The sequence below is a fragment of the Porites lutea genome, chromosome 1 (assembly GCF_958299795.1).
Source record: "Porites lutea chromosome 1, jaPorLute2.1, whole genome shotgun sequence".
NCBI lineage: Eukaryota > Metazoa > Cnidaria > Anthozoa > Scleractinia > Poritidae > Porites > Porites lutea.
The window spans coordinates 51,019,547-51,025,575 of NC_133201.1; positions in this window are offsets into that span (position 1 = coordinate 51,019,547).

A 6,029-nucleotide genomic window follows, 5' to 3' on the forward strand; every position below is an offset into this window, starting at 1 on the left:
GGTGGAGCATTGGTGAGACCTCTTGCCTCCCACCCATGTGGTCAGGGTTCATATCCCGGCGTCGACGCCATATGTGGTTTGAGTTTGTTGTTGGTTCTCTTCTTTTGCTCCGAGAGATTTTTCTCTGGTTACTTTCCCCTCTCCTCAAAAACAAACACTTCCAAATTCCGATTTGACCAGGAATCAGGTAGACGAAAAAGCACTATGTGGATATACTACCTCCTAATCGTTATTTATTTATTTAATTAGGTACACTGAGAAAAAGGAAAAGGCTCCCTTAAACTCGTAAAAGCCTATTAAATGGCGTCATCGTGTCGAGAGCCATGCAATGCTCACCTACAGATGAGTAACAATAGTTTATCCGAGTCACGCTGGCTGCTGCTTGTGGAAGTTTTCAGATATTAAAGAATGAATCAATAGGGCAATTAGATGGGATCAAAACCAAACGTTTTGTGACTTTTGGTGTGAGAATGCTTGATAAGCAAGTTTCGAGAGATCAGATTTTTCCCCAAAGGTAGCTAAAAGTATAGCAATTTTGCGTTAACATGTACATAATGAAGCCCGCCAGATTCCACTCCAGCTCCCTGTCATGAAACTTTCGGCAAAGATGATAAAACTGCTCCGGTACTTACTTGGCTATTTTTTCCAATCAAATCTGAGTTGTTGTCGTTTGAAATGAAGGTGTTTGATGCACTTTGACGCCAGAGAGATCACAGCAATGTTGACAATGGTGTTTGGCTCCTTATTGGCGCTTTTCTCGATTCCTGAAATAGACATTGTTCAGCGTTTGCTTTATTACGCACTTAAATAATATCTTTCAACCCCAGTTGCACTGTTTAGTTCTCTCTTGAACACAGTTAGTTGTAGACTGCTGTGTAGGTCGTTATTGTTTTGATAACCACTTTAAGGTAATTTTGTAGCAAAAACTAGTGACATTAGTTCGTTCACCTTTTTGAATCTCTTCAAGGCATAAACTCTGTTTAGTGAACATTCCCTTGCAAAAGACAAATGAACAGACATGAGCGCGCTCAAACGTGAACAATGTGTCATTCACACTTTCAAGGGAAAAACCCCCAAAACCCCGCTGAGACAATTTCAATTTTCTTTTACATGTATTTTCTTGCTCTCCGGGAGAAGAAAAAGTCCACTACAAGCAGACTTGAAAAATGAAACAAAAAAAACTTCTTTAGCCGCCTTTTGCTTTAGACCTATACTTTTGGATCCTACAGAAAGGCACCATGATATCACTTGACTATGTCGGATGATGGGCATTTTCGAAATGAGCTCCTTAAGTAGAGTCCAAACATTATATTCTTACAAGACCTCATGTACTGTTAGGGATATTAGCCCTATGATTTCATCATGCATAAGTTAAGACAAACATATAGATACCCAATGGCACTTGATTGAGGGACGACGACCGCCTCGTTCATCAGTGCGTGTCCTTCGTCCTTCTACTCTAGCCGAAAATAAGGGCTGTTTGTTGTTTTCGCGTTTTGCAAACTTGCGATACGCACAAAGATTAAAATTCTTTCATAACGTTGATCAAGCCTGTCTGAGTTGACGCAAATAACATACCGGCAGATCAGTGGGGCGTAAGTGAGCTTGAGTGGCTGCACCCTGAAGGTTTAACTTCCGCCAACGTGCAAAGCAACAAGACATGTCTTTTATTAATCTATGAAATAATATCACTGAAAGAATGTGTGATGAAAACTACTATGAAGTTGTGATTGAAAAGTATACAAGAAAGCAGGCGATTATATGAAAATCGAAAAGACGTTTATAATAAGATTGATTTCGTACGAAACACGTTAATAGCCGACCAATTTCGAGATGTTAAATATTGCTTGAGGAATAAAAAATCGAGTCTCTAAGCTAAAAACAAGCCACTGACCATGTTAGAGCAACACCTTAACACCAGACCAGTACGAAGCAATTTTGTATTCAGCTACTTGTGTGTTTCCGTAGTCCCAATATCCCGAGTAGCTCACTCCCCTGCTTCCGATTCGGCACATCTGCCGTCCCACATCATGCAAGTTTTACGTTTGTAAGATACTTGGAAGACTTCTTCAACAGATCTGTAGTTGAAAGACGAGCGCTACCAATGAACAGCCGTTAAAGAACGAAAAAACGAAAATCTTATCTTTCAACTTGTTTAATGTTGTTGATGACGCTCACCGACTCTTCAAGACTGTGGTAACATGTTGTAACGATGAAAAGCCTTAGAAGGGGTTAGCTATTCCATCCAAAAACATCTCTTACTTGTTAGAAGCAAATGGAACAGAATGAGTCTTTCTATATTTTATACTTTAACACACCTGGAGGGCAAAACAACCTCCTACATTAAATCAAAATTTATATCGTTCCTCTAGTACCTCAGTCCCTATCTGGTCAGAGTAACCCTGCAGCTTTTGCTTTCCTGCTCTGCTAGTTTAATAGCTACATTCCATAAGTATATCTGTATGTATGGGCGCCAAAACAGATTGTCTGTCTCTACATTGCGACCGATCAGTTTTTTCCCCAAAAGTAGCTAAAAGTATAGCGATTTTTCGTTAACATGTACATAATGAAGCCCGCCATATTCCACTCAAGGTCCCTGTCATGAAGCTTTCGGCAAAGATGATAAAACTGCTCCGGTACTTACTTGGCTATTTGTTCCAATCAAATCTGAGTTGTTGTCGATTGAAATGAAGGTGTTTGATGCACTTTGACGCCCGTGAGATCACGACAATGATAGCTACTTTAAGGTAATTTTGTAGCAAAAACTATTGACATTAGTTCATTCACCTTTTTGAATCTCTTCAAGGCATAAACTCCGTTTAGTGAACACTCCCGTGCATCCAAAAGACAAATGAACAGACATGGGCGCGCTCAAACGTGAACAATAGCTCTTCTAAATACTTTTCTTTCAAGGGAAAAACCCCCCAAAACCCCGCTGAGACAATTTCAATTTTCTTTCACATTTTTCCCGAAGGAGAAAAGAAAAAGTCCATTACAAGCAGACTTGAAATTAAAAAAAAGCAGCTTGCGCCTACTTTCGTTTTAGACCTATACTTCTGGATCCCACAGTAAGGCACCATGATATCACTTGACTATGTCGGACGATGGACATTTTTGAAATGAGCTCCTTAAGTAGAGTCTAAACATCATATTCTTACAAGACCCCACTGCAGCTGTTAGGGATATTAGCCCTATGATTTCGTCATGCGTAAGTTAAGGCAAACATATGGATATGCGATGGCACTTGACTGAGGGACGACGACCACCTCGTCCATCAGTGTTCTTTCTCTCTACCCTAGCCGAAAACAAGGGCTGTTTGTTGTTTTCGCGTTTAAAAAACTCGCGGTACGCACAAAGGCTAAGATTACGTTTTGGGTAAAAAGCAAAAGCTTACATAACGTTGATCAAGCCTGTCTGAGTTGACGCAAATAACATACCGGCGGATCAGTGGGGCGTGAGTGGCTGCACGCTGAAGGTCTAACTTTCACCAACTTTCAAAGCAACGAGACAAATCTTTTATCAGTTTTATTAATCTATGAAATTATTATCACTAAAAGAATGTGTGATGGAAACAACTATAATGTTGTGATTGATCACTGTACAAGAAATCACGCGATTATAAGAAATCGAAAAGACGTTTATAATAAGATTGATTTCGTACGAACTGAAACACGTTAATAGCCGACCAATTTCGAGATGTTAAATATACTGCTTGAGTAATAAAAAAATCGAATTTGTAAGCCAAAAACAAGCCACTGACCATGTTAGAGCAACATCTGAACACCACGCAAGTTTGAAGCAATTTTGTATTCACCTACTTGTGTGTTTCCGTGGTCCCAATGTCCCGAGTAACTCACTCTCCTGCCTCCGCATCGGCACATTCGCTGTCCCGTATCATGCAAGTTTTAACGTTTATAATATACTTAGAAGACTTCTTCCACAGATCCGTAGTCGAAAGACGAGCGCTCCCAATGAATAAGTTTAAAGAACGAAAAAAAGAAAATTTTATCTTTCAACTTGTTTACTGTTGTTGATGACGCTCACCGATTCTTTATGTGCAGGACTGTGGTAAAATGTTTTAACGATGAAAAGGCCTTTGTAGGGGTTAGATATTCCATCCAAAAACATCTCTTACTTGTCAGAAGCAAATGGAACACAATGAGTCTTTCTATATTTTAGCAGAGCAGGAAAGCAAAAGCTGCAGGAATACGCTGACCAGTTAAGGACTGAGGTACCTGAGCAACAATCTAAATTTTGATTTGATGTAGGAGGTGGTTTTGCCCCCCACTGACGATTTGGTCAGTATTAAAAATTACACCCTTCAATCCCTCCCCCGACAATTTTGAAGAAGACAAGGGATATTTTGCTGTTCATAATATCGATTGTCGACATTTTGCACTCCACGCAAGCATTCGATCCGCTGAATATAAAATGACAGTCGCGCTCAAATTACTCATAATCATACATAATTATGCAAATGTTTGGACAATCAACCAATCAAAACGACTACTTGCTTTTCGGGTAGTGCCGTCACTGCACGGCATTAGCGGCTCGTTGATTCAGACTATAACAGCGTAACTTTTATCGACACCAAAATGATGCATAAACTGTCTTAGACAAGAAATAGGAAACTCGCTCAAACTGCGCAAGACCCAACGACGTCACTTTGTTAATTTCAACGCGACCAGCGAAGGAGAACAGACACCCACTGACGATTTGGTCAGTATCAAAACTTATACCCTTCAACCCACCCCCCATCACCACCACCACCATCTTCGAAAGCACGGACGCGCTTATGGTATAGATAAAGAGTATCAGAGTATCATTCGCGGTTACGGCACCGGGGGCTGGATATGCGTGTTGTATTGCCACCCGAAAATAAGGGCTGATTATTGTTTTCGTGACATAAAATCAATGACCCGCAATGTTCTTGCTTCTTTAGCAATTTTGATTTCAGTTTCTTTATGTGCTCTTGTCCATTCTTTGCTTGTCCTCCATCATCTTCAAGCGGTCCGATCTCTCCTGTAGACAGGGGCCTATGCTGTAAACTATTTAGAATCCATTCATCCTAGTGGTTTGGAGGTTTCCTTACGCTAAGTAGTCTTCGGCTCTGACCAGCTGACTGTTCTTCTTCGGCCTTGTATTCGTCTTTTATTTTCTACTCCCCACTCTTGTGAACATTTTTGATCTTTTACTGGCCCACCTGCCTCCTTAACTCGCAAATCTACTATCTGACAGCGTTCACTGCCGTGCTCGAGTTCCCCTTAAGAGTCGTATCAAAGCAGAATTTTAAAACCAAAGTTATATGTGATATGCTCGATGGACCAAGAGAAAAGAGAGACTGCTCGTAGACTAACATACTGTAGGCAGCTTTTCCTGGAGTTGAATTCTAAAAATATATTCCGAAAGAAAGAGAAATTCGTCCTCGTATGTTCACGTTGTCGCGAAAATGTGAAATTAGACAATTAGCGTCTTAGCCGTGCCATATTTTCGACGCAATGAAAGAAAAAGTGGAAGCTCCATAGTTATTATTTATTTGTGGCCTCAGTGGAAGTTAAGATTAAAAACAAATCTAGTATAATGACTATGGCAGTCCAGAGAATATTGTTGGGATGCCTGTTGGATCGTTAATGATTTTATGTGCAAAGAGTGCTACTTTAAGTTTGAAAATGTTATCAAATTTGAGGATATCCAATAAATTATAGTAAGACGTGCAGTGACGGCATGGAAAATATGTAAAAAGCGTAATGCAAGTGCGCAGTTGTTGTTTTGCTAACCTCAACGCTACGCTCTGCATTTGATTGGCAGCGGGGAGGAGCTAAGGACAATGCCTCAAAATACGTAACTCGACCCAGGGCAATATCTACTCGGCCTTCTGACCAAAATCGGCGAAAAAAAGGAAAATTTCGGCAAATTTAGTACTTTTTAACCGAGCATGGAGACCGCTGGTTTCATCTGATTCACGCAAGTCATACCTCATTTTAAAACTAAAAGCGGGTCGAATTCGTCAATTTTTTTTCGAATTTGGG